The following is a 27,757-nucleotide window of genomic DNA, read 5'->3' as shown; positions in this document are numbered from 1 at the left end:
ATATACAGTATATATACTTAAAATAATTTAAGAAATAGTCGAGAAAAAATATAGAATGTATATCTAACTGAAGGGACCCGCTAAATAATCTTCCATCATTACAAACAACTGAATAGCCAAGCTTTATCTTAAAATTAGAAAATGATTAAAATACTTAGAAAACAATACAATCAGAAGTTTTAAGTGTGTCTTTATGTTACTGGGACCTTCCATCCTACCCTGAAAATACTGAGCAACCTTTTCTATGGGACAGCTGACAGTTGTTGTGGTATGAGCAGGCACCTCTATAAATTCTTACCATAGCTTTCTATCAGCAATTTCCATTTTTCCAGAAATTTCAGCAATCACTATTTGTAATGTTATTAAGAACTTTGTAGTTAAGTTTAAAAGGTCAGTCATTTTTGTATTTAAAAGTCACATGTTTATGCATTCAGTTTTTAAGGAAATAAGAGCCCTTTGTGTCTTTCTAAAATGTATTCCTTACAAAGCAACAAGAAAAAGAGTTTTATTAATGCACAAGACTGAAAGAAATGTCAAGTATGCTAGAGTTCTGGTTTTGATTTTGGACTTCAGAGAAAGTTAAAGAAGCAGTGGAACAGAGCTCTTTAATTACAATCCAATGTCCTAGAGAAGAATATTTGATATCTCTTCCAGTTGCCATTCTAGCTGATGTGAGGAGAAACTCAACTACGATTAATATAACATAAAATCATTCCACCTAGTCAAGTTCATCAGGATTGTACTGTGTGTACATTACAAACCTCCCTGGTTTTGTTTAAGATCTTGTTGGACAAATTATAAGATGGAAATGTTTTAAGAGTTAAATCAGTACTTTTATTTTTGCTACATAACCTAAGCCAGTACAAGTTTGTGCTAAGATTCCTCACACTCCCACTTCACTTTGGGAGGGTAACTCAAGGACAGCATTTTTTCCCCCAGGAGGAGAGTAAACAGCTCTGAGAGAAAGATGGCAGGCTGATGGCTGAGAACCTGGGTCTGGAGTTGCTGCCTGCATACTAATTCTCCACTCGGCCACCTCATCATGTGGGCCTGAGGAAAATTAGCTATTTCTTTAAGACTCGGTTTCTTCATCTATAAAATGGGAATGAGACTAAGGTTGCTGGGAGCACTAAATGCAATACTGACCTTATGATATAACAATAAGCAAGTACTTAGCAGTAAGCTTTAAATAAACATTAATTATTTTTATTAGATCTGAAAGGGATTTATCATAGCTCAGTGGCCATGAAATATTTTCCTTCATCCCTATCATACCCCTTTAAGACCCTTTACTTTGTGTTTGTATTTAGAAATCTTCCCTTAAGATATACAAAATATCTATTTAAGAAATGAAAGAGGTATTTGGGGATTTGGTTTTTAAAAACAAGTATATTATCTGTTCACCTAGAATTGTTCTATAGCCCCCATTCAGAGATAAAATGATTCAAAGTGAGTGTAAATGGAACATATCAACATAAAAAAGGCCATATATGACAAGTACACAATATTCATGAAGAAAAAAATTTTAAAAATTAAAAAGCTTTTACTCTAAAATCTGGAACAAGAAAAGGATGTCCACCCTCATCACTTTTATTCAACACAGTTTTGAAGTCCTATCCACAGCAATCAGACAAGACAAAGAAATAAAAGACATCCAAATTGGTAAGAACGAACAAATGGAAAGATATTCCATGCTCATGGACTGGAAGAATTAATACGTCAAAATATCCCAAGCAATCTACAGATTCAAGGTAATCCTTATCAAAATACCAATAATATTTTTCACAGAAGTAGAAGGAGTAATCCTAAAATTTGTAGGGAACCACAACAGCCAAAGCAATCTTGAGAAAGAACAAAGCTGGAGGTATCATAATCCCAGATTTTCAGATATATGACAAAGCTACAGTAATCAAAACAGTGTGGTACTGGCACAAAAACAGACACATAAGTCAATGCAACAGGATAGAGAGCCCAGAAACAAACCCATACTCATATGGTCAATTAATCTATGACAAAGGAGGCAAGAATATACCACAGGAGAAAAGACAGTCTCTTCAATAAACGGTGCTGGGAAAACCAGACAGCTAGATGCAAATGAATGAAACTGGACCACTTTCTTACACCTTACACAAAAATAAACTCAAAATGGATTAAAAACCTAAATGTAAGACCTGAAGCCATAAAACTCCTAAAAGAAAATGTAGGTGGTGATCTCTTAGACATAGACCTTAGCAACATTTTTCTGGGTATGTCTCCTCAGGCAAAGGAAACCAACAAAATGAAAAAGCAACCCACTGAATGGGAGAAGATATTTGCAAATGATATATCTAATAATGGGTTAACATCCAAAATATATAAAGAACTCCTACAACTCAGCACCCAAAAAAACAAATAATCTGATATTAAAATGGGGAGAGAACCTGAATAGACCTTTTTCCAAAGAAGAGATACAGATGGCCAGCAGACACATGAAGAGGTGTTCAACACCACTAATCATTAGAGAAATGCAAAACCTAAATGAGGTATCACCCTACACCTGTCAGAATGGCTAGAATCAAAGAGACAAGAAATAACAAGTATTAGCAAAGATACGGAGAAAAGGAAACCCTGTATAAATTGATGAAACCACTATGGAAAACAGCATGAAAGTTCTTCAAAAAATGAAAAGTGAAAATACCATTTGATCCAGTAATTCCACTTCTGACTATTTACCCAAAGAAAATGAAAACACTAATTTGAAAATATATGCATCCTATGTTTGTTGCAGCATTATTTACAATAGTCAAGATCTGGAAGCAGCCCAAATGTCCATCAATAGATGAATGGATAAAGAAGATGTGGTACACATATACAACAGAATACTACTCAGCCATAAAAAGGAATGAAATATTGCCATTTATGACAACATGGATGGACTTAGAGGGTATATGCTATGTAAAATAAGTCAGACAAAGAAAGACAAATACCATATGATTTCACTTATATGTGGAATCCAAAATAAAACCAAACAAAACAGGAACAGACTCATAAATACAGAGAACAAACTGGTGGTCCCCAGAGGGGAGGGGGTGGGAGGGTGGGGAAAATAGGTGAAGGGGATGAACAGGTACAAACTTACAAAATAAGTAAAAAATAATAAAAACTCAAAGACACCGAAGTATAATTTCAAGGTATATATTAACATCCAGATACAGTCAACAACATAAGATGCACTCTTCTAGAAGACAACTAAGTCATGGAGTTGGTGAAGTAAGGTCTGGACAACCCAGAACGAAGCAGAGGTTGGCAACTAAATGTATAATTTACATTGTACAGAGGACATTTTTTACTTATTCAGGTCAAAAAGAGCATTGTTTTTGTCTTTAATTACCTAGTTTGGTTGTTGCCTATCCAAGAATTGTGCCAACTCCTCTCTTTTCTTACTGAGAGTAGAACTGGCTGAGGTAGAGCAAGAACCATTTTCCTCATTGGGGAGAAGAGACAGTGGTCCCAGCAACAGCCACAAAGGCTGGTCAAACTCCTGTCACCAGCCACAGCGGCTGTGTATCAGCAGCCAGGTGACAAGGGATGATCTGTGCACACTTCCCACATCAGGTTGACCTTTCTCTGAAGGGAGAGCAGTGGCCATGTCCATGTTGAAGATGTTTACAACAGTACTAGTCAGTAAAAGAGAATCCATGTCCTGCTCCAGTCATAGGGTGTGGGGAGTCTGGAGCCAGTAAGAGAAACAGGCTTGAAGCTTCACGTCCATACAGCACATTCCCATCTGGTCGTACCACAACTCAGCTGAACACGTCCTCATGAGGTTAGTGTAGTTAGTTTACATTACCAAGAAAATGAAGAGCTGAGAGGAAGACGGTGTGTCCAGGAGACATCAGCAACCAAGTAGGTGGCAGCTCTGGAAGCTATACTCCTGTCTTTCCACGGGCAGAGTGTGAGGAAAGTTCCAGAAAGGAACTAGTTATGCTAGATTTCACCAAGATATGGCTCTTGCGGCTCTTGCTTTTATTTGTCTACACTGTCAAAGCAAGTAAGCTCACAAAACTAGGGTTTTCCAAGCCTCTATTCAAAATTTTCCATTTGTTTTAAAAACAGTTCAATAGCAGCTCCCCCCCCCCGCCCTGCCCCCCCCGGCCAGAATCCATTGAAGGCTGTATATTCCAGCTGGTCATAATGTCTCTTCAGTCTTTTCAGTCTAGAATAGTGTCCCCATTTTTGTTTTTTCAAATGACAATGACTTTTTGAAGAGTCAGAAGAGTTGTCTTGTAGAAGGGCCCATGTTCTAGATTTGGTTGTTTCCTTATACTGTCTGTTATATTCTGCGAGCCCTTCTATTTCCTGTTGATTGCATCAGGTTAAAAAATTCTTGGAAAAAAGATCTCATTGGTGATGTTGTACACTTCATATTGCTTCACACCAAAGAACGTATCAGACTGTCCCATTACTACTGAATTTAGGAGAAATCACTTGGTTAAATTGGTGAGCACCAGATTTCTCCATTATAAGGTTTTTTTTTTTCCTTTACTAATGGTTAGTAGATGTAATTTTTTGGTATTGTGTCAATACCCTATTCCTCAATATCTTTTCTATTTTCAAGTTATTTTTTATGTAGTATTTGTAGTCTACCAACTACAATCCTTCTGCAATGTTCATTATTTGGGCTGTGAATCCAGTGAGGCAAAATCTCCCCACTCTTGTCCCCCAGTGTTACATTCACGGGCCTAACTCCAGGTAAAGATGGAGTTACTCTACTCTCCAAGTAAGATGGTGCAGGCCCTTTGCTGGATAGGGGATTGCATCAGGATAAGGATGGGATTCAATCTCTACCCAGAACTCGAAGAACAATGCTAACCATCTGGTAAAATTAGTTACGTGTTAACATTTTTTTTTTATTTTAAAAAAAGTAATATATATGCAATTGTTTTTAAGAATAAAACAGTGCTAAAAGGCTTAAAACAGAAACAGTAGTGGTTTGGTCACCAGAGTCAACCACTTTTTCTTTTAAATATTTTATTTCTCTATTTGAGAGAGAGAGAGTGTGTGTGAGAGAGAGAGCATGGGGAGGGGAGAAGAAGGTTCCCCGCTGAGCAGGGAGCCTGACATGGGGCTCAATTCCAGGACCCTGAGATCATGACCTGAGCTAAAGGCAGAAGCTTAACCCACTGGGCCACCCAGGTGCCCCTGGAGTCAACCACGTTTAACCTTTGTAGATATTCCTTCTGATACTTACCTCCATATGTCTAAATAATTTAAAATTTTTAGTCATTATCTCTGACTTCCCATTATAATAGATGAAGATGAGCTGTTTTTCCCGTGTCTTGCTTTGGAGGAGAAATAGGTATAAATTCCTAGGGCTACCACACTGAATTCTCACAGCAACTAGCACAATTAGGAGGCTTTAAAGATATTCGTTGAGTGTCACTGGATGAATGACACAGACACCCAAAAGCACAAAGCCAGGATTCATTCTGCAGTTTCTCATAGCAAGTACGCACTGAGCAGAAGGCTGGAGAAATACATCATCTCCCAAAGTCACATATACTAAATTGTTCTTGGAAAACGTTAAAATTCAACATATTAAAATATTTTTTAAAGGACTGTCATGAAACTAATTTGAATGACTCAGTAAAAAATTTCTACAGCCAAAAAATATTTTTCAAGTACATTCTTAATCAGCAGTAGAGGAAAGAAGAATTTAGGTTTAAGAAAGTAATCTTTTCTAAACATTAATAAGCAAGCGGGGCCTGAAGATATATGGGAGATCTTCCTTGGAGTCCTGTAGGCTCAGAACTCAGCCTTTTGCCTTGCAGAATTTCAAAGTTTGATGCCAAGCCCCCCCCCCCAAAAAGGATGTATGAATTATGAAAAATTTGAAAAGACTCCCACCTCATTAATAGGTCTCAAAATACACTGCTTAAGGGTAAGATTAATTAAATCACAGTATACATAAATTTGAAATGTACTGGTAATCAATCGCAGACAAAACTATGTTACATAGAGACAAAATAGGAGTAGTGGACATTAACACAAGTTAAATAAAAACAGATTCATGCCATGGAAGGAATTTTTCACCTGACTTACTGTGGACACTGTACTATCCAGCTTTCGGGAATATCTGAGGCAAAAATTAATGGAAGAACTACATATTCTTCTTCACTTGGGGCCCTTCCAAGTAGTGAATCGTCTGCTTAGTACTCAAGAATTTCTGAAGCCAACTTCAGTGAGCAACGAGTTTTCTAGCAAGGCAATAAAATTCTTAAATTTACTGGCTAAAATATGTTTAATGAATTTTCCAAGAACTCTATTTCTTTGGTTGGTTGTTGTCTGTCTTCGGGCCCTACACTTCCACTGCATTTCAACTCTTTTGCAAGAAGGGAAAAGAAAGAAATTCAAGTGAGCCATTTCGATTACGTGTGAATAGTCCGACAAAATAAAATCGACATTTTTGTTTTTGTTCCTTATAATTAGCTGTAGGTTCCAAGTATTCATGCATTCTCACTAATAAAAGCAATCTAGAGCAGGTTACTTTCTGTAGCTGGAATAATTTCATTGTCATGGTATTTCCTGGATATATCTAGCTTTTATTATTATTGTTTTTTAGATTTTATTTATTTATTTGACAGAGAGAGACACAGCGAGAGAGGGAACACAAGCAGGGGGAGTGGGAGAGGGAGAAGCAGGCTTCCCGCTGAGCAGGGAGCCCAACGCGGGGCTTGATCCCAGGACTCTGGGATCATGACCCAAGCGGAAGACAGATGCTTAATGACTGAGCCACCCAGGTGCCCCGTATCTAGCTTTTATTACACAGAATCGTAGAATGGGAAGGTTCTTAGAGATGAGCTACCTCAAACCCGCACCCGAGGCATCTTCCCAGCAAGTGCTAATAAGAGGAAATGGTGTACAGTTGACAAAGCAAAGGCTTGGGAGCCAGATAGATTTAATCATCTGTAAATAAGGCTAGCAACAGGTTTCCAGAAGGTCCTTGGGCAGATTATGTAATGCAATGGATGCACAAGAGCCTGAGCATATTGCAATGGATAGAACCCCAGGCTTTGATGTTGGAGCTGACCCCAGCTGGACACATGCCCCAGCGCTGCCGCTTGCTTCACAGCTGTGTGTCTCTGGGCAGGTTCCTTACCTTAAGGCTCATATTCCCCATCTGTAAAATGGAGAAAATAATGCACCCAATTCATGATGTTATTTTTAAAGACTGGATGGGCTAACGTATGTGATGCTCAAGTAACATCAGCTATTATTCTTAGGCCAATTCAGATGAAAAGCTGGACACTGGATAAACCTACTTCCAAGGTTCTCAGATTAATAATACTATGTCTCTAATAAAGGCAGCTATGTTTATAACTGAAAATTTTAATTTGTAAGAGAGGAAAATCAACGTTAAACACTCACGGTCTGTGTAGTAGGAAAAAATGCATCCTATTATCTTTAAGATCCCCTAATATCTTCACACAAAAATATTTATTATGTTCTTCCTAAGCATAACCATACAATAAAAGAGGAGAGGACCCAAAGAGAAGAATACAGGCTAAATCCATGAGGAAGGGTTCAATCCAGAAAAAGTATAAGGTATCCATGCTCACCAGAATAACCTAGTACACAAGGCAGCGTAAGCTAAGTGGCAAATAAGGGGTGCCAAATACTGAGTTCCAAGGAGCCAGGGCACGCCCAATTTCAGGGCCAGTGGTCAAAAACGGAGGGGGTGGGGTCCGAACTGGGCCCTACAGGCCGGTATTTGCAGAGGAGGCGAGGAAGACGAAGGTCGTTATTTCAGACAGAATGTGCTGTCCTGTCCCAACTCCATTTCCAGTTTGAACTAATGATAAGGCTGCCAAGCTGCATCTAGGAAGGTTCTGTGATTTGGTATGAGAAGAAGGGAGAGAGAACGTCCGCCTGCCCCATAGGAAGCTAGGTTAGAAATCCGAGGAGCACCATAAATGAATGGCTCGGGCCCCTGCCAGCGGCCCTGATTTCTGGGTGTTCCCAGGCACGCGGGGCGGCGCCAAGTGCACTGCTGAACTTTGGGGGGGGGCAAGAGTACATGCCCCACAAGCTCTAGCCGAATCCACACCGAAGGGGTTTGTGTGAATACAAAACAAACAGTTCAAAGAGCCCAGGGTTAAAATACCCATCGCCGTTAAGCCTGTCTCGCTACACTTCCATGAGCCACGCTCAGAGCTCCCAGGTTAGGGCCTACCAGGGCTCAAAGCCACAGATCTCCTTTACGCTCCGGGACCGCGTACCCCCCTCACCCTCCACCCCCACCCCTGCATACTGACCATCAACTCTCCATGACTCAAAGGCAGCCTCTGCTTTCTCCTCCCACAGTCCCTTTCTCCCAGAGTGCACATGCCTTGTCCAACAGCTGTCTAAACCGGACACCTAAAAGTCACCACAGACTCCTTGCTCTCTCTTCCCTAGGTTTGGCAAGAGACAGCTCACTCCTTTCTCCAGTCTCGTCTCACCTCCTCTAATCTAGCTTTTCTTTGGACTGCTGCCTCAAAGAGTATCACCTATAGGATTAAAATCTTAACTCCTCTTAGCAAGACATAAAGGGCATCATTACCTGGCCTTAGCCGACCAGTCTGACCTGAGCTTCCAACACTCTTCCCTTAAAATTTGCATTCTGGCCAAGTCTAATTACCTGAGAGGTCCCTGAACCTACCCCGCCTCGGGGCCTCTCTGACACCCTCTTCCCTCACCACCGTGCCTAGAGCTTGGAAAGCTTCTATTCATCCTTCTGGTCTTAGCTTGGCAGTGCTATTTCTGTTCTGATTCTTTCTTGACACCTGCCCATGTACTGAGGTGCTGCCCGTCTGGGTATCTGATAGAACTGCCTTGGTTCAACTGCTTCATAAGCCCTTGAAATCAGGGACACAATCCTTTCTCCTTCCAGCCCTAGCCCCTCGCACACGGTAGCCCACCCAAGCCAGAATTCGTTAAGCAAATGACGGGCGCCTGGGTGGCTCAGTTGTTAAGCGTCTGCCTTCAGCTCGGGTCATGATCCCAGGGTCCTGGGATCGAGCCCCGCATCGGGCTCCCTACTCAGCGGGAAGCCTGCTTCTCCCTCTCCCACTCCCCCTGCTTGTGTTCCCTCTGTCACTGTCTCTCTCTGTCAAATAAATAAAATCTTAAAAAAAATAAAATGAAGAGAGGAATCAATATTATTTGCTTAAAATCAACAAGTTTGAAGAAATCTCCTGCAAACATTAGTTTATATTAAATAAACTAATTTATTTTAGTTTATAAACTAAACTAGGGGCAGGGGGAGAGGGTGGACTTGCATGGGGATATTCTCCACCAGTTTATCTTCTCTTTGAAACTGCCAATGAAATGATCTCACACGTGTTGTCCGATAGGGCAAAACATCAACGTAGCATTTGTTTAAAAGAAATAACCTCTGTGGTACTACCTGAATTTACAGTTTTTGGACTCTTTTCAGCTGGCACTCAAATTTATCTAGAACATTTTCAACCCCTTCTCCGCTAACAAAACAACAAAAATAGAGACCAAAAACACTACGGAAATTTAGAACCAGCCAGGAAACAGGGATTTAGCTCTAATTCAGCATTGAGGACTCTCAAAATGACTTTCAAAGCCCCTATTTAAACTGGGGGATGTTATGAAGTTGTTAGAAGGGCTCCTCTCCTCTGCATTCCCTGAAAAAAGGATGACACACAGATTCATGCCTGAAGTTGTAGGACTGAACTCCAAAATCTTAAAGTTTTGAGTATTTGGTAAATTGCAATCATTTACTTTCCTTGGGAATTAATAGAAACCATCTGCTTAATGATAAAGCTGAGCTCTGCAATTATTTGAGGAAAAATGTGCCACAGTCAGCATAAAAGAGGCTTATTGAGGAAGCCTGCTAGACATATGTATTTTTTTTATAATTAAAGCCAATCGCATTCATTAATTTAAAAACGCTGTTGTGATCAGCTGCCCCTATTTCTTATTTATCAGCACCACCCTTGTTAATATGCACCTATGCAACCTTCAATTTTAAACTTACAGAGATTAAATAACTATAATTGTACAGATAGTGGTGATCACACATCAGAATGTCGAGGCGATCATGAGAAAAAATAAAGATGGGGAAATAAACGTCTACCGTAAACCACATATCCGCCTTCTGGGTCTCCTACCTGTGTGTAGCCGAGTTATTTTCCTCTCCTAGCAAACAGGAAGACGGCTGTGAGCGCTCCAAACAGAATTCCTTTGAACTGGCCATCTCTCAAAGCTCCTGGTCATTCTAACAGCAGCTCTGCTAGCAGCTGTGAAGAGCCCCAGAAAAACAGCAGCCTACAGAACGGGAAGAGAAGAACCAACGTCTCCCCTCAATGGCTGTAAATATTGATCCACCTGTGAGGAATAAGGGCGCCACTAATGTCCGGTAGCAAATAAATACAGGAGGAGGAGGGCAGAGCAAAGAGAAACACACACATAGGGGCCAACAGCTCCAGTGGCTTTCTCCTCTCTGTGTGTGGTCCAAGGGAGGAGGAGATGTTTATTTGGACATCCTCCCTTCGGAAAAGCAGGCAGTAGACCCTCTGCCTTTGGATGGGTCCAACGCTAGAGCTCGGTTAATTTCACGGGCAGAGACCACACGGTTTTTAACCAACGCAATGCAAGATTTTCAATTTTTAAAACCATTTGGTACGAAGCAGCTGACCCATACCACGCCAGCCCACCAAAAACTCCCACTCTGGTTCCGTAATGTTTAACTAGCCCTTATGATGGTCCTTAACCTACAGAATGGCGTGCGGGTGAAAAAGATGAGTTTTGTCAAGTATGAGAGATACCAGTTGAAATCTCCCTTAGCCCCACAAATGTGAGTTACAGTATGGCCAACCCCGTTGCAGGGACAAGCGGGAAAGTCACAGAAATCAGTAAGATTCCCAAGGTACCACCAGCGCCAGGGGCATCAGTGCCGGGGAGGAGGCATCCTTCCTCCTCTTTGGAAAAGGAGTGGAGGAGGTGAAAAGAGCTGGGCTCAGGCAGCCCCCAGCGGTTGCAGCCAGCAGCGAATTTCTCAGGAATGTCCATAAAGACCCCGTTCTAAAGCCGAGTAAACACAACGATTTTATGGCAAACAGTGGGGTCAGAATGTGAATATTTGTCTGCCAGCCCCCAATTTCTTTTTTTCTTTTTCCAAACCAGTCCATTGTAACACATTGTTGCAAGGTATCTGGGCTCTAGAATCAGAGGGATCTGGGTGTCTCCCCAGCTCTGTCATCGTGGGCCAGCTGGTTAACCTCTTTGAGCTCCAGTTCTGCCATCTATAAACTACAAGCAGTTATCAGGCAACCCGGACGTGATGGAGTGAAATGTGCCACAGCACAGCCGTTAAGAGAGTGGGGTAGACAGCTGGACTGCTGGGGTTCAAGCCTGGTTCTGCCACTTACCCTGAGTGACCAGCCAGCAAGTCACGGAATGTCTGCCTCAGTTTCCTCCTTTGAAAAATGGGGATAATAAAAATCCCCATTGAGTTGTGGTAAGCACTAAAAATAGGCTGATGCTATAAAGGGTCTTAGAACTGAATTCATTTTGCTTATTATCATGAACATTAAAAGAGATAATGCAGGGTGCCTAGGTAGCTCAGTCGGTTAAGCAGCTGCCTTCAGCTCAGGTCATGATCCCAGGGTCCTAGGATCGAGTCCCGCAAAGGGCTCTCTGAGCCAGGAGCCTGCTTCTCCCTCTGCCTGCCACTCCCCCTGCTTGTGTGCATTCTCTCTCTCTCTGTGTCAAATAAATAAGTAAAATCTTCAAAAAAAATGAGAGAGAGAATGCACATAAGCCTTGCATGTATTAAGTCCTCATTACATAGTACCTATCATTCTTATTGTAAAGAAATTAGAAAATACAAATGAGTAAAAAGGTAAAATAACTGATAATCTTTAAATGGAAACTCTTAGAATTATGTGGAACACTATAAAAATTGACCGAAATTGTTCTTAGAGAAAGACACTATTTCTAAGAAAATAATGGAAACATATTTCCCTAATTATCTTTTAAAAAGGAATCTGGAATAGGACGCTGATGTGTTCCAAAGGTGAGAGATGACCTCTATATGTCCCTTTAGACTCCTTAACAGTGCACACGTTATTCCATGGAGGAATCAGCAGCCTATACAACAGTGCAAGCATCACATGAGGTCAGGCACATTCCTATTAAAAGGAGGAAAATTCTGGGGCGTCTGGGTGGCTGTTAAAGGTGCCCAACTCTTGGGTGCCTGGGTGGCTCAGTCGGTTGGACATCTGCCTTCAGCTCGGGTCATGATCCCAGGGTCCTGGGATCGAGCCCAGCATTGGGCTCCCTGCTCGGTGGGGAGTCTGCTTTTCCCTCTGCCCCCCCCCACTCCTGCTCACTAGCTCACTCTTTCACCCAAAAAATAAATAAAATCTTAAAAAAAAAAAAAGGTGCCCGACTCTTGGTTTCGGCTCAGGTCATGATCTCAGGGTCATAAGATCAAGCCCCCCTCACCACCCCCCAGTGGATTCTGGACACTGTGCTCAGCAGGGTGTCTGCTTCTCTGCCTTCCTCTCCTTCTCCCTCTGCCCCTCTGCCCCCCCCCACGCAAATTAAATAAGTAAATCTTAAAAAAAGAGGAAATTTCAAGTTTAAACAAGATGTTTAGCCAAAGCCAAGAGAATAAAAGGAATCAATTATTAATGCCGACAAATCCAAGTTCACAATAGAGGTTTTAAAACATAGACTTTCCCCCTAAAACCTAGGTTCAAGTTCCCTTCAGCAACTCTTTCCCTAAGGCACTTGGCAATAATGGGTATTAATATGAAAATTCCTCTAGTTTGAAGAAAACAGAATGGACCTAGAACTTTTTTTTTTTTTTTAAGTAACTCAGAGTACCTTCTAGGTAGTGTGATTCAGACACTTAGATGGGATGGTCCATTTAAAAGTACCACTTTTGTGGGTGGCTTAAAAAAAAAACCTCCAAACTCTTGTAGAACATACAAATTCCAGGAGAATATAGAGGAAAATAGAATAAACTTAGCCCAAATACTTTTTTTTTCCTTTGGATTTAAATAGTATTATTGTGTTTAAAAATGTGGAAACCAAAAATCTTTAGGTGGGAGTATAAAATCAGTTTAGCAACATTTCTTTTCTTTGCTTTTCTTATTCCTACCTCTAAAATTTAATATCTTTCACAACATATATCTACCTGAGTACTACATTTACATAATAAATTTTTTAAGTAAGGAAGCACAAAAATAACTATTTCCAATGTTTTGTCAAGTTTCAAATGACATAAGAGCTAAGGGTTGAAATTTTTCTCATTATGGTTTTTTATGGTTTAACACATAATTGTGAAATATAACAAATGAATATTTGTAAGTTATAACACATTCCAAATATTTTAACAGTAAGAAATGAAATTTACTTATTAAAGAATAGTTCTCTAAAACTGTCCCTATAAAATCATTCTAGAATGATTTACTATTATGTTATTTATTATTTCCATATAGCATCTTCTTCAAATTCTACTTGGTTACTCCTAATTAGCAATAGCCTTACCCCTATTCCCAGTGCATATAAGCCTTCCATTATTCCAAGGGGCCTAGGGAGTAAAAAGAATGACACCTTTCAGTATTTAATCATCAAGTTTGAGTTTCTTTTCAAATAGCCTGAAAGTAAGTCTGAGATATTATGTATCTCTTAATTCCACTTTGAAAGTAAGCAAACATTTACCACCCCACTCAGTTCCTGAATACAATCAATATTCTTTTCTGGGATTCAGACATAAAGTCCTATTGATTATGCTCGAGTGGTCACTTACAAGGGTGCCCTGGGCAATTGCTTCTCCAAGTCCCTAAGTGAAGTTCTCTGGCCTTGGCACAGGCAAAAAGCCAATGACTTCATCTCCACCCTCCCCCAGCTTAAAAGGTTTCATTGGCTTCCCCGTCAGAGGAAGAAGCCCCCAGATGGGAGACGACGGGGTCCTCTCTGTCCAGCTGCACCCCCCCCCCCAACACCTGTCTTTGTTCTTCCTAACGGCCATCACCACCATAGCCACAACAGTGATAACTAAAACCTATACAGGGCCTGCGCATCATCTAGAAAGTAATTCCTTTAATCCTTACAACCACCCTTGAAGGGAACGACTACTATGAACGACTACTATTGCCCCCACTTTGCAGAAGAGATCAAGTGAACTGCTTGAGATTATTCAGCTAGCAAGTGCGGCAGCCAGGCTTCAAACACGCAGTCTGGGGCCAGGTCTGTGCTCTCGCATCCTGACCCTTATTCAGAGACAGGGTCTAGCACAAAGTAGGGCCTCAAGCCATCTTTATCAAATGACTGAACAAAGGAGGGGTGGCTGAGTGGCTCATTTGGTTGAGGGTCTGCCTTCGCTCAGGTCATGATCTCAGGGTCCTGGGATCGGGCCCCGCTTTGGGCTCTCTGTTCGGCGGGGAGTCTGCTTCTCCCTCTCACTCTCCCCCTGTTCTCTCTCTCAAATGAATAGATGAAATCTTTGAAAAACATTTTTAAAAATGACTGAACAAATGAGTTCTATAATTAGTCAAGAAGTCTCTACAGTGAAACCTGACTTCTTAATTTTCTACTGTACAAGACCACAGTATGGGCTTCAAAGAAGGATTCAAATATTTAACAAATATTTCTAAGCATCTGCAATGTGCCAGGTAGCCAGGCTAGAAAGAAATACTGCCCTCCTTCAAAGAGTTTACACTCGGTGTAGGACACACACCTAAACAGGCTATTAATTTCTAGGCCTAGGGACCAAAAACCTTGTCTTACCTGCACTGAATTAAGCCTTTAAGACAATGGTTAGATGCTTTTTAAATAAAATGTTTATTCCAAACATATGCATTCTACTTAACCTTTTGTGGACTGGCCTGGGAACAGTGCCTGGAAGGAGGAACAACCCATAAGCTGATGGATGAAGGAAGGGACAAATGAAGGAAACAGGCGAACTGGACCTCGTCACATTGGGAAAATGCATTTCAAATTCTAAGTAACTTGCAAGTTCAAGTAGTTCAGATCTCTGTACACTAAAGCAGGGGATGAGCTCTAGTTTGCAACTACCCCCCCAGATGCTTCCCTCAAAATTGGGGGGCAAATCAATAATCTATACAACTCCAGATTTTATAGCACCCGTTCACACACAATCCTCTCTTCCTTTCTGCAAAAGCTCTATTTTTAAAGATGCCCATGTTTGTTTAAAAGTTGCTTTAGGCATTGGGAGGACTGGATCTATCCTGATGTTATCTGTCATGCACAATTCGTAGAACACTTGAGTTATTACAATTCTGAGGTTTCTGTGGGAGGCATCTTGTTTTTACAAAATTGGCAAATCAAAATTCTAGGTTTCATGACTGTTTTATGTAACCATGCAAAGTTTTTCTCTCTCTATATAAAAAAGGTTCCTCAAACACACACGAAGATACTCATTCCAAAATCATCCCAACTGAATTTCTTCAATCAAAAAGTGAACAGCTTTGACATTTTAAAATAAGAAACTGTCGCTTTCAGAATTTGATTAGGCTATTCTAAAAGCAGGCTGAATTCTTTAAAATTGGCTTTTAGAGAGATAGTTCACATGCTTAGTAATTGGCATATTGTAGTGATGACAGCCTCCCAATCAGGTTTTCAAATACGACAGCGTCTCTAAAAACTGGATAAAGGCAGGTCACACACAAGCCACTCAGCAGAAATGTGTTTCAATATTGTTTAATCCTACAAACTCCACATTTTCATAATAAAATAATTGTATTTTCGCATAAATAAAATGTAATATTTATGCCTTAGATTAGTATATACATATTCTTATGTAAGAAATGTAAGAGATACCCTGCGGAATAAGAATACCACCTTCATTCAAAAGTAACACACAAAAGAGCATTTCATAATTCTTCTTTGTTCATTATTACCATGAAGGGTGAAAAAGGGAGGGAACAGCCAATAATTTGTTAATAGTTTAGTAAGAGAAATGCCAGGTTAATTAAAACAAAAAAGCACAATGTTTCCTAAGATTTACTGCCATTTTATTGAAGGGCAAACTTTCTTTAAAATTCCAGATGTGAAACTGCCTTAGGAAAATTCCGATGCTGTTGTGGAAAATGCAGGGAAGGTCTCCAACAGGACGCTGCTTGTCTGGGTCCCCCAGCCGGCTCTACCCGGGGCCAGCAGATGCCAGCCAGGAGTGGGCGCTGGATCACAAACTTGCGGGGACAAGCACCACTGTTGCCTTTGGGTCACTAAGCTACAAAGAAACACTCTGTTTTAAAAGTCGTCTTACAGAAAGTAATAAAGTGCTAATTCTTGGTTTTTAGGACCTTATCTTCTTTTAAAGAACCTCATTTTCCCATGCAAGAGCCAGAGCTGATATATATATATATATAGTCGATACGGTATAAACTGCAGCCGAGAGAAGCTACGTGGAGGAGGCAGAGCTCAGCGTTGGAAGTGCAAGTATATTGAATTAGTTAATTTTCTTAGTGAAGGAGATAGCAAACAGGCAGGAATTTTTTTTTTTAATCTGACATTTAACCAGGTGTTCTCAACTGCATGACTGGCTGTATACATTTCTCATCTGTAAGAAGTCCTAGCTTTTAGGCTGCAATCGAAGAGGGTAAATTTCTGTACAAAATTAAGAAGTTGGGAGCATTAAGGAGTTTGGAAAAGGAGCATTTCTACCTCCCCTGCCAACCACCTCAAAAAAAAAAAAAAAAATCAAAGGACAATGAGTTCAGGTCTCTGGGAAGTGCCAGACAAGCACTGAAACTCCTACAAAGAAATCATCTTTTTCTTCCTTGTCATTACTACCATCCTATCATTTCAGACTGTTATCTAGTGGCTTCTAGAAAGCAACCTTAATCTACATAGTCCATTGGAGCTGTCAGAGATCTTTTTTTTCTTTTTTGAGTTTTTTTTTTTTTTATGTAATCTCTACACCCAAGGTGGGGCTCAAACTCACAACCCCGAAATCAAGAGCCACACCCTCCACCAGCTGAGCCAGCCAGACGTCTGCTGTCAGAGATCTTATATTCAGAAAAGTTATTTTGATATCAAGATGCTTAAACACACCTTCCTAATTAAAATGTACCAAAATAAAACCTACTTAAGACTTTTCACGTAAAGGGAAACATCCTGGTCTCTCTTTCCTTAGCTACAGGCAACCGGTCTGCTCTTCGTTCTGGTATCCATTCTACCTGACTGGACTGACCTTAATTAAAGCAGTCTTTATCATGTGCCCACAGCGGGCGGTGGGGGGGGCAGCTACATTCCAGGGGTGAAATTTGGGACCTGTGCTGAAGGGCTTTATACAATCCACAAAGGGCAAGCAAGTAAAACAATTTTAACCACGTGCCCTGAACATTATTTCACAAAATTAATGCGCTAACCGATCATTCTATATACCCTGGAAAAGAAGTGAACAGGAGTAAGTTCTTCAAACTTAAGGTAGAGAAGTAAATTTTTGGATACCACAGATAAAATGGGAAATCTTTTGACATTTATTTATTCTTAATCTTTAAACTCAGTATTCAAACTTATTTATACCATTTCTATTGTCTGGGACTATTTGCTGGATGGTGTAGATATAACGTCAGAGACCAAGAGCAAGAAAGAGAGAATATGTGATCCAATTTCCCATGGAGGGCAAGCATTTATTATTTCCATATTTTCTCATGGACAGGGCGCCTATTTAGTTATGTCTGTGTTTTGCCATGGCTGAAGCCAGGATCTCCAGGCCTGGAGAGGCAGCTTACGTATGGCCACCACCATTCACAAGGTAGGTTAGGCATGAATGCATGTGCATGTGATTCTGGAAAATATATCCTTTAATCTTAGCAGGTCAAAAGCACCAACTTCATGTGAAAAACACATGTGCTATTGGCAGTTCTGATAACCAGTAATAATATTGCTAACTCATATTAATAATATCAAAACTATTAATAGAATCCTATCCCCCAAAAGAACAAAAATGTCTTACAGGATTTGTGATGCCTGCAATGCTATAAATCTCTGAAGACAGGTTATATCCTTCCCACTTCCCTGAGGCATTTGTCACATTGCCAGACAAGATTAGAACGAGATAAGCCTCAGAAACTTTTTGAAGATATTAGAAAGATCATGTTAGGGAAGTGGCTTAGGGGTTATACTTTATCAAACCAACATCCTTCAAATGCCTACCACTGATAATAAACTGTCATCTTGCTAGAGAAAGGTGGTGGACACTGAGCCAACAATGGGACTGTATATTTAGTAATAACCTTTATTCTGTTTTCCTTTTGTGTGTGTTTGTGAGGGAAAGACCCATTTAAAAAAATTATAGCACAATAGAAAAGTCTCGGGCAGACAAAGGCATTTTTCATGAACAAGGTCCTTTCTCACCACTCCCGGTCACTTCTCTGACCTTCTTTCTTCTACTGGTCTTTCCCGTTACCCCCACCCAAGTTTTTCCGGAGTAGTTTTTCTACTCCATGCAACTTACAGATTCTGTAATACCCAGTCATAGAGTAGCTTCCTGATGGCATCTACCTTCTGTGATGTATGTTTTCAAATGTGTTATCTTCTGTAGAAGGGTCACTTAACTCTATTCTGTCCAAGAATTAATGAGCTCTTTGGGTTTAAATTTAAAAGTCTTATTTTTAGAAGCCCCCAAATAGTTTCCAATGGCAGGCTAACAGCCATGTTATAAATCCTCCCTAGAGGCTTTATCATGGCGTAAAATGAAATTGATCTTATTTTCCATTTCAGAGGTTTGTTTTTAATGATAAGGACTCACTGTTTATGTACAGTAACTGTGAAAAGTCATCTCTAAGAACGGCCAAGATATACTGCTAATTCAGAATCACTCTGGGCATTTGTCATGGTCACTGAATTACTATCTGTAACTGCCACAAGGCAAAAAGGTGAAAATGTAATGTCTCACCCATTTTCAAATCAATCAAAAGGCCAAGAGATCTCATTTGTTGTATTGGAAAATTCAAGTCTATCTGCTGTCATGGTAATATCACAAAGGGAAAGATCAGAAAGAGGGAGGGAAATCTCACTAGAGATTATGTAAAAGACAGTGGGATTTGAGGATGTAAAAAAAAAACATTTTTTTTGGATTTTATTTTTAAATATTTTATTTTTTTAAGTATTCTCTATACCCAATGTGGGGCTCGAACTCACAACCCCAAGATCAAGAGCCACATGCTCCATCAACTGGGCCAGCGAGGCATCCCAGGGATGTAAAATATACTGATAACCTTTTTTAGAAGGCAGACTGAAATACTATTTACATAGTAGCACTAAAGAAAGTTAAGAGAAGTTGCTAATGTACTTGAAATCAGCTTGATACAGTATTAACATCAGTGAGCTGCGAAATAAAGAACCTCTGGAAAAGATCTTAAAAATAGGTAAGAAAAGAAAAAATGAGAACTGGCCATGAAAGAAATGAGAAATGAATAAATGAACAAATAAATGTAAGATAAACTCAAGATGTAAAGGTTTGATAACAAATAGACAAGGAGAAAGGCAAGGCAAAAGACCTGCAGGCAGATACATAGAGATAAAATCGAAATATCAACTGCATAATGTGGAGAAGCAATGTGAACGTCCTCCTAAGTGGCTTCGATACCCTAAGCTGCAGAAGGAAAAGAGAAAAAATGCTTCCTAGAAAGGTGGAAGAAACTTTACTACCAAGACAGTTGGAGATCATTGCTCAGAAATGCTCGATCGCCAACAAAGACAGAGCTCGCATTCAAATTTTAGCAGATTTAATTAAAAATTTTGAATTGCGATCAGGACAATTTCTTAGTTCTGGAAGATAAAGAGCTAAGTTACTGCCACAAATGGAAACTTGCCAAGTTCAAGCAGGATGAGTAAGAAAGAATATGGACTGCTTTTTTTTCAAACTACATAAATACTGGAGCTTTTAAAAGCCCAGTAATTTCTTTTTTGGTATTTCTTTGCAAAACTTAATTGCAGACCCCCCCAAAATCAATTGTTTGATAAACAGAATATAGATAGGGAGAACACATAATTTATCATGCAAACCAGAACACTTTTAGAATGCAATTAATAATTATGTTGTGGGGGGCGCCTGGGTGGCTCAGTTGGTTGGGCGACTGCCTTCGGCTCAGGTCATGATCCTGGAGTCCCGGGATCGAGTCCCGCATCGGGCTCCCTGCTCAGCAGGGAGTCTGCTTCTCCCTCTAACCCTCTTCCCTCTCGTGCTCTCTCTCTCTCATTCTCTCTCTCTCAAATAAATAAATAAAAATCTTTAAAAAAAAAATTTTAAAAAAAATAATTATGTTGGGACAATGGGCATAACCCAGAAATAGTTACCCTAAATAATGGAGCAATTTCTTAAGTGAAATAATATCAAAGAAATTGGACTCATCATGCCAACCTTCTCCCACTATGAAATATGTCCCTTTTCAAAGCACCACTGAGGGGCGCCTGGGTGGCTCAGTCATTAGGCGTCTGCCTTCGGCTTGGGTCGTGATCCCAGGGTCCTGGGATCGAGCCCCACATCGGGCTCCCTGCTCGGCGGGAAGCCTGCTTCTCCCTCACCCACTCCCCCTGCTTGTGGTTCCTGCTTTCGCTATCTCTATCTGTCAAATAAATAAATAAATAAAATCTTTAAAAAAAAAAAAAAAGCACCACTGAAATCTTTCTTGAGGTCATACTTTTAAATCTAGGAATACCAATATTTCCCAAATTTCACTGAAGTATTCAAAGAAATATCCTTGGAAGGATTAGTTGCAAGGGGCTTTAAATTTTGGGGTGGGGGTCAATTTCAGAAACATTCAGATTCCAAAGTCCTAATGGAATGTAAACAAAAGCAAAAGGATACATTTACTGTAATGTATCCAGATGTAGAGCTCAATGTCACCTGTAATAAAGCACAATAATTCAATTATTGCAAAAGGGATTAACTTAAATTTAATTTGCATTTATTTAAATACATTTTATTTGGGGCAAGAACACTAGCTCTAGCAAATGAAAGTGAACAAAGAATCCAAAAAGGAGTTAACATAGGTATCCGGATGTTTAAAAATATTCACAAACATCTGCGTCAGTACAGTCAAGGGCAAATACAAATGTTAATATCTTAACTGGGGTTCCCAGATTTCCTGAAGTCTGAGTTGCCAGGGGCTATCACCAGTCTTCTGGGAACAGCAGCTCCAGCTGTGGTAAGAGAACATTCGGCCAGCACTCCAGGACTCTGGGTAATGTCTGAGGGATGGCCATCAACGATGAAAGTTTTTGTTTTGTTTTGTTTTTAAAGATTTTATTTATTTGACAGAGACAGAGAGTACAAGCAGAGAGAGGGGCAGGCAGGGGCAGAGGAAGAAGCAGGCTCCCCACTGAGCAAGGAGCCCAATGTGGTACTCGAACTCAGGACCGCGGGATCGTGACCTGAGCCGAAGATGCTTAACCGACTGAGCTACCCAGGCGCCCAACAAGGAAAGTTTTCAAATGGGTTCCTCCAAACTCATCAGCCAGGCAAGCTGAAGAGAGGGGAGAACAGTGGGTCGAAGGAAAGGTTTGGGGTCACCTTAAGAACGAAGAGACTTCAGGAAATACTTCTATCTAGATGGGGAGGGTATGTTTTGGGGAGTAGAACAAGGACATGGGAAGCAACTGTCCGCCCTCAACCACTTCGTTATCCCAAAGTGGTGCTTTTTCAAAGGTCCTAAAGACTATGCTGAACAGACGCTACAGAAAGCAGCCTGGAATATACAATGGGACGGGATGGCGGGATCAAAGGGGCGGGGAGGAGGTAACCAAAAGGAAGCCTTTGTTAGGGGTTCACTGCCCCCAGCAACCAAAGCAGCCAATCCTCTGGGCCTGGCCAATCTTGCGGTTTTATCCATTTGTTGTATGCATTTGTTTGAATCTGCATTTTTTTTTGCCAAGTGCTTTTCACTCATACTCAGTTTCTCTAGTTTTGTTTTTTTGTTGTTGTTGTTGTTGTTTGTTTTTTTTAAACCAGAGCTGACCTCAGGATCCCAGAGGCTGGTTAGGGGAGAGTGCTAGAGAAGGACTGAGCTCTAGGACTCAGGAATGAGCTACAACTACGCTCTGGGTAGCTTTTTTCCAAGTATCAGGCTTTGAAGGCTGATTCTATGACTGTGTTCACCAAAAATGGGCCAGAATAATTGGGGGAGGGGAAGGAAAAAATGCAGCTCTCCTCTGGAAAGAGAAAACTAAAGCCAGATATGGGGACCCTCTACCCGAGCCCGTTACTGGATGGTTAAAAGCAAGGGAGAGCCCAGGGGAGATGGAGGAAAGGGTGCGTGAGGGCCAAGCCATGGAGGGCTCAGAGGGCAAGCACAGTATGAACAAAGCATGGCATAATTAGATTTTCATTTTAGATAGATCACTCTTACAGTGTGAAGGGGGCAAGCCCGAAGGCCGGAAGCCTGGGCAGTGGATTAGTGAACTGAGACCAAAGATAGAACCCTGGAGAGCAGAGGACAGCTGGTCCCAGAAATGTCCAGATAGCAAATGAGACGGGACTTGGAGGTGAATGAATGTGAAAGACACAAGCAGTCTGGGTAACTCCCAGGTTTCTAGTTTGATTAACTAGATGATTTTGAGGCTATTAACCTAGAAGGACAGACACAGACGGTGGAGAGGATATGAGGATGGACAATGGCAAACAGAGTAGCCGGAGGAGGAGGAGGCTCCGAGACAGCAGGTGTCTCAGCGAGACTACTCTAAGCGTTGATCTCGAGCAGCCGGGACTGACAGTATGGACCTGTGTGAGATGACCTGGAGCCTAGTCTGGTGCGAACAGCTATGAACTATGTGTGAGGCTCTCAAACATCTGGGATTTGCTTCTTTATAAAATTACATAGCTAACCCACAGCTTGTTACCAGGAGTAAATGAGAATGTGTGTAAAAGCAGTCTTCCACTCTGAAGTTTTCTTTAGATTTAAGAACTTCCCTCTCCGTTTCTGTCTCTCCATTCAGCAAACATTTTGTATTGCTTTCAGCCAGGCACCAAAACATGAAGAACTAGACAGTGCCTCTCACTGGGGTTGATACAATCTTTGAAACTTGGTTTTTCACTTGAAAAACATTTATTCACTCATCAAGTAAAAAAATGTTTTGAGCCCTAGTATAGGCTTGATTTTAAAAACAGACACACAAGTAATGCACACTTGTTTAAGGACTTTAAATTTCAGGATGCAGAACATAAAATATAAAGAGATGAATTATGTGTTTAGCACTGCAATGGAGAACTGAGGCTGAGCAGACTGGACGGGTTCACACGCCATCTCTTGCCGAAGGGTTAGCTAATCTCCATACCAGTCCAATTCTGTGTATGAGGGGCAAAGAGATGATCATCATCACTATTTAAATACCACTTTAAAAATTTTTTTATTTTATTTAAATTCAATTAACAAATAATGCATTATTAGTTTCAGAGGTAGAGGTCAGTGATTTATCATTTGCACATAACACCTGGTGCTCATAATCTGCAATGGAAATAACTGGCCTCATGGGGGATCAACATACCTTAACAAAATGTTCAGTAGATTTAGATCTTGCTAAAGCCTTTTACATTTAGTATATAGAGATCATCAATCCAAATGACCTACTGCACACTAAAAATGCTCCTGATGGACACAATCAATTGAAAGACAAAAATGTATGAATACATGTTCTCTGTCAGGAATTCTATTAAGGGTAGGATACACTCTTCAACAGTCTCCAATGTCCCCCAAAAGTCTACACTGACCCCTTCCGAATGAAACTATCCTTTTTGAGCTTTCGTTATAAAAACTACCGGGGTACAATGTGGTATAGAAATTTTCAGTCTTACCAGACTGTTTCTGGGTTATTTCCCAAATGGAATTAAAATTTTCGTGTATTGTTATTAATTTAAAAGATATTTCAAGAGGCACCTGGGTGGCTGAGTCAGTTAAGCGTCTGCCTTCGGCTCAGATCACAATCCCAGGGTCTTTGGATCAAGTCCCACCTCAGGCTCCCTGATCAGTGGGGAGTCTGCTTCTCCCACTCCCTCTCCCCGCCCCCTGCTCGTGCTCTCTCTCGCTATCTCTCTCTCTCAAAAAATAAACAAAATCTTAAAAATAAATAAAAGATATTTTATTATTTTTTAAATCATACTTTCTCTATCTTATAATGGAACATTAATTCCCAGATGACATCAAGGTCTAAGACAGAAGGTCAGAAGTGTAATGGTTACCATCTTTAGGCAGGGAATGCCTTCCTTTATAAACATACATGCGCACACATACACACAGATGAGAGCCCAAAGAGAAATTCATTTTAACCCCTGCAAACCTTCACCTTCTCCATCCTTACAACCCATTATTTATAACTTCTGATAATATGTGATTTGTACATCTTTGGAGTATAATAAATGTTCACTGTGGATGGAATCTGATCCAGTAAGCACCCACCTGGAGATGAACCTAAAGAAAAATAAATTAAACATACAAATCATCCTTAAGATCTGTATACAATCTGCTACTACATATAGTATCATTTTTACTATACTTTGGCACAAGAGGAACACTTTTTGCATTATTTTAAATGACAAAAATCCCACAGGTAACTACTAACGTACAACATGAAAAAGCACACAGGGGTGGCAAATATACTTGATGGAAAAAAACGAAGTGACACTAAGTATCCTCAAGAAGTTCACCTTAGATCAGGAAGGCAATTTTACTCTATTGTGTGCATTTTCAGAACTCCGTTCAACACCAGAAAAAATATATTTTTGGTAGAAAAATAGTAAGCAGAAAGAAAAAATCCATAACTTCATCTTCCAGAGACCAACCAGACATACAAACACTAACAGAGATGAATATTCACTTTTCTCACCCAATGAATGAGCACAGCCTCCTTTACTATTTTATCATCTGCCTCCTCCACTTAAATACATCCTGAATATCTGTTCATACAACTTTACCTTTGTCCCTTCATTTTTAACAGCTGCATAATTTTCTACCCTATGAACACATGATCATTTTGTCCCCTAGCTTTTAAAGTCTAAAAAAGCTTCCTGACAGCATTTTAAAATGTGAAGTTGAAACAGGCATTAAAATAACTCCCAGTCAATAAACCAGTTCAGCAAAGAGCCTTTAATATATCGTTTTTAATTTCAAAAGCAAAATTCTAGGAGACGACATTAAACTTCATAATGCCTTTAGATTTGCAAGTTTTATACAGTAGAGTTCAAACCCAAGTTTATTTGAAAGAGAAGTAACCACTTTTAGGTAGTGCATTTACTTTAAGAAAGGACAGATCATTCCAAGTTTAAGACTGCCATCTAGTGCCTCCTTTCTTCCTGTTGGATGTGGGAGGCTTTCAGTTTAAGGATATTCGACAGTTAACTTTCTGGACTGCTTAACTCGGGTTTTCAACAGCGGTAACCTTTTTCAGCCTATGCGTCATTCTATGGTACCAGCTGTGCCGATTAAGGAAATTGATTGGACTGTTCATCCGTCTTAGAGGAAAAAGTGAGGCAGAGACTTGAAATTAAAAAGCAGTCATTTATCATCCTTTGCTGACCTATGCAATTAAACATGACCCCCCAAACAAGACAAATTAACCCTTTGTGCTGACGTAACCCCTGGAACAGATGGATCAATAAAGGGGACATATCACTCCCCCAAGGTTCGTGTTTAAGACGAGCAGCGTGGCATGGGAAATTCTGCTCTGGCTAGCACAGCTGAAAGACTGTATCATCAGCTGAGCAGCAGATTCTGAAATCAGAGTCCTGCAGAGACACCTGCTATAGACTAGATACTCACTGGGTGACCCAAGGCATTCCTTTGTGAATCAATGTAGAATCAATGTCCCAGCAAGATGTTAGGTGGCACTGAGCTAATGGACAAGTAAATTAACAAGGGAGGCACAGCAAAGGAGGCTTCAGCCTTATAAGCTCATTAGCCTTGGAATAGTTCCAAGACACCTGGGTGGTTATGTCCACCTACCTGAATTACCATGAAAGTTTCAATTGGATTCAGTTCCCTTCCATGAGTCATAAATTATTTAACTTTTACTATGCACTGTTAAACAATTGTCATGTTCCACGCTTAAGTGCCTGCCTTCCAAATGGGGTATGAAATGACTTTGTGATAAAATTCACAGGAGTCCTAACGTATGAAAGAAGCTGTACTACTTTTAGATAAAACTCCATCTGGCAGTTAACTGATCAAGATATTTATTTGATTCCAACAAGTCACAGACTTATGATTAGGCAATTCTGAATGGCACTCCTATTTCTCTTCTAGAAGACACCTAGTTTACGCATAAGAAAAATGGAAGTTTAGGGGCTTTATATTCATTTCAGTGGATTTCCAAATCCAAATGTGCTTCTTAACAGATAAAAAATTCCATGTTCAGTAGGTCTTGAAAATTATTATATAAGCTTTAACATATATAGTCAAAAGAAAGAAAAATATTTACCTTATTTTAAAGTAACTATTTTGTATATTTGGGAGGTTATTTTCACAAACATTTACTTACTAATATCAACAATAACTCAGTTTAATATGCAGTAGTTTGTGCGAATCTAACCTTGACCCCAAAGGTTGTTTTAGCAAACACAAAACCTTTAATTTCCTAGCCTTTATCATGCAAATCCCCTCACACAGCCTCTTAAATTCCACCTTCAGCTGGCCATGAGGAAATGTAGAGAAAAATGTAGCCTATTTGACCGTGAAAGGAGGTAAACATAATGAACCACTAAATCTTCACGTGTTAATATTATAAAAGAAAAAATACAAATATTTTGGGCTTTAAGGGCTTTTCCATATTATAGTCAGTGTAAGTTTCAGAGTAAAAAAAAAAAAAAAAGACCTGCAAAAGAGATGTTATGAAGTGGTATTCTAAGAAAAAAATTACAGGCTATTTCCTCCAAGAGAATGAAGAAGCTAATAGAAAAAAGAAAATGTCCCTGTAGCTTATGCTATAGAGTTGATTAAAAACAAAGCCTTGAAACCAGCCTAGGGGAGGGTGAGTCATGCAGCACAAATCCAGGCTGTGTCCCGAAGCTGGTGGGGAGAAGCAGGTGAACCTCCAGGTCCCAGGCCTTGTGTTTGGAAACAAGCAGGGATTCTGATGGCTTTTCAGATCCAGCTCCCAGGATGGAAGCCTGTGTTTATGGTACAAGAATATGAACACCTAACAGTCACTTGGGTGACCTGGGCCTTTGGGTTCTGATGGTGACAATGAGTTTCATGGAAGTCACACTCACCCTCACTGAGCATCAGAGGGCTCTTTCTCCCTATTTCAGGTTTACCTGTATGAGTGCATTCCCCAGCCTGGCTCAGTTACATAATAAAGGATGTAGATCATGGGGTCATATCTTCGGATCCCTCATCCCCTTTCCTTCCTTCTACCACGCCCTTTTCTTATGATACATAGGAACCATGTCTATTATTATGTTTTTTCAATAAGTATTAGTTGAGGGGCGCCTGGGTGGCTCAGTCGCTTAAGCGTCTGCCTTCGGCTCAGGTCATGATCCCGGGGGTTCTGGGACCGAGTCCCACATCGGGCTCTTTGCTCAGTGGGAACCTACTTTTCCCTCTGCCTGCCGCTCCCCACTGCTTATGCACTCTCTCTCTGACAAGTAAATAAAAATCTTTTATAAAAATAAGTATTAGTTGGGGGCACCTGGGTGGCTCAGTTGCTGAAGCGACTGCCTTCGGCTCAGGTCATGATCCTGGAGTCCAGGGATCGAGTCCCGCATCAGGCTCCCTGCTCAGCGGGGAGTCTGCTT

General features: G+C 40.4%; 1 protein-coding gene across 2 annotated transcripts in view; it reads right to left on the bottom strand.

The window, feature by feature from the left end:
• PRICKLE1 (prickle planar cell polarity protein 1) overlaps window positions 1-27,757 on the bottom strand; it is a 110,407-nt gene that overhangs the window by 64,972 nt on the left and 17,678 nt on the right. Inside the window, exon 1 of one of the 2 annotated variants that reach the window (XM_027595020.2) lies at window positions 10,161-10,456. The exons of the other annotated variant lie outside the window; for it this stretch is intronic. The gene's annotated coding sequence lies outside the window, so the exon portion shown is untranslated. Of the gene's footprint in view, window positions 1-10,160; window positions 10,457-27,757 lie in introns of those variants that run through there. 2 annotated transcript variants of the gene reach the window in all.

Source organism: Zalophus californianus, chromosome 9 (assembly GCF_009762305.2).
Source record: "Zalophus californianus isolate mZalCal1 chromosome 9, mZalCal1.pri.v2, whole genome shotgun sequence".
Classification (NCBI taxonomy): Eukaryota; Metazoa; Chordata; class Mammalia; order Carnivora; family Otariidae; genus Zalophus; species Zalophus californianus.
This window is presented reverse-complemented; position numbering and strand designations above follow the sequence as displayed.